We start from the raw sequence: 2,500 nt of genomic DNA on the forward strand, positions 1-2,500 counted from the left end.
TTCCATTTTATTACACATAACTTAATTTCTATACCTATTTGTTTTGGTTTCTTTGTATCTATGGAGTACTTGGGCTGTTACTGACATCTGGTGAAAATTTCATGTCAATAGCACCTTTAGAAGTGTAACGGAGGCCAGCAGGTGTCGCTATGCAGGTGTCGCTGTGATGTAGTTAGTAAACCTCACTCCCAACAGCTCAAAAGGATTCTCTGGTCACAAGGCCAGAGCCCCGGGTTTTGGCCTTCTGGGTAGAGAGTCTGACTCCCATGCCGGAGATCGTGAGTTTGCGTCCCGAGGGGAGCGAATGGGCGGAGTCATAACAACACAATGCAGAGTGCAGCCGCTACAGAAGTACATTTACTGAGAAAAATAGTGACGTGTTCAATGTTTATTTTACCTGCAGTAACTTGACATACGGGGAGTGACATTGAGCACTTTAGTAGAAGGAGTAGTAGTAGTTAATGGGAGAGACAATTTTGTGCTGCAGAATTGAACCAAAATGGGCACACATATACTTTGACCTCCAGGGAGTGACACAGGCTATTGGGCACTTTAGTAGTATTAGTAGTAGTAGTAGTTAAGGGGAGAGACACTTTTGGGCTGCAGAATTGAACCAAACTTGACATACTTTGGCATACGGAGAGTGACATAGGCTATTGAGCACTTTAGTAGTAGCAGTAGCAGTAGGAGTAGTAGTAGTAGTTAAGGGGAGAGACACTTTTGGGTGCCAAAATTTAACCAAACGTGGCACACATATATTTTGACGTATGGGGAGTGACACAGGCTGTTGAGCACTTTAGTAGTAGTAGTAGTGGTAGTAGTTAAGGGGAGAGACACTTTTGTGCTGCAGAACTGAGCCAAACCTTACATACTTTGACATACAGGGACTGACATAGGCTATTGAGCAATTTAGTAGTAGCAGTAGTGGCAGTCGTAATAGTAGGAGTAGTAGTAGTTAAGGAGAGAGACACTTTTGCGCTGCAGAATTGAGCCAAACATGACATACTTTGACATACGGGGAGTGACATAGGCTATTGAGCACTTAGTAGTAGTAGTAGTAGTAGTAGTAGTAGTAGTAGTAGTAGTAGCAGTAGCAGTTGTCTCTTCTTGAAGCAGTTTTAGTCGCAGTCTAACTGGAATCTGGGATGGAGGAAGATGACAGATGACATAGTGCAGCAGATAAGTGAAAATTTACCAAAATTGGAGCAACTTTAACTTTTGACCCCTGTACAAACTGACACTGACCTTTGTCACCATTCTTGCTGTTTTTATCCCATAACTCCATAGAATTCAGTTACAGACCGTCCAAACTATACCTTTTTGGAATTTTTATGATCAGGCAAATAATGTGGCATAGGTTTCAATATGATTGGAGCATCTTTTAATTTTGACTCCTGTGTAATTCTGCAATTGACCTCTACCTGAACGCCAACTGAAAATTCAAGTGGCCAATCGGTTTTTTCAAAAGAGGATTGTCTGAGGACTATCTCTGCCAAATTTGATGCTTTTATCACCATTTGCAGGATTCCGCTCTAAATATTCTCTTATCTGCTGCACTAACAGCTTTGTTGGTGAGGATGATGTTTTCTTTTCCATCTCTGAATCAAACCTGCCCTGATATCTACTTCAGTAGATAAAGTTATACATGTAGATATAATCTTTATTATGTTGAGGAAATAAGCATCTAGTATACTGAAGCTTGCGGCACCCTCTTTTCTAACTATTGTTTCAGTCTGCAATGCTGCCACCTATTAAATAATGACTCCTGCTGGAATATGGATCTGAATCATATTATGAATTCCATATTTAAAGGCTTCTGTCAGCGTAGGGTCTGTACTAGAGGTGGGCGATCATTCAATATCAATACCAACATTGGTATCGATAATATCGATACCAATGTTGGTATTGATATTGAATGATCCTCATGTAAAAAGGTCGATACTCAAGCTTTTTTCTCTCCCGCACGCACTGACTGCTGCGCACGCAGATTCATCAAAGTCTACTCTCTGTCTGTAAGAGCAGCGCTGCGCCGTGTCACACAACACGGAGCAGCGCACCCTTGTATTGTGGTTTGTCAGCACTCTACCTCAGGAGATTTTGTTTTAAGTTGTGTTGAGTGATATTTTTTTAAACAAAAATGTTGATTGTGATAATAAAGTATTTTGTTGTCATGTACAATGTTGCCGAAATTCTATCCTAGGTCTTTTGGATCCTTTGGATCTATGAAGCTTAAATATGAAAAAGTATCGTATCGATATCAGCAATACTGGGCCTGTATTTACTTGGTATCGGATCAATACCAAAATTCCCGTTATCGCCACCTCTAGTCTGTACGCGCACTCGCTACTTGTTATTTTCATTGAAGCAATCAGATCGTCCATAAGTTTCTATCAGCCTCTTGATACATTCATAAAGTGTGCAGGTGTGAAGGAAATCACTGGAAAACAGTTCACATCACGCTTTTACATTCTTGCATGAAACCTATAACTTTGCTATTTTG

Source organism: Thalassophryne amazonica, chromosome 15 (genome assembly GCF_902500255.1).
Source record: "Thalassophryne amazonica chromosome 15, fThaAma1.1, whole genome shotgun sequence".
Lineage (NCBI taxonomy): Eukaryota > Metazoa > Chordata > Actinopteri > Batrachoidiformes > Batrachoididae > Thalassophryne > Thalassophryne amazonica.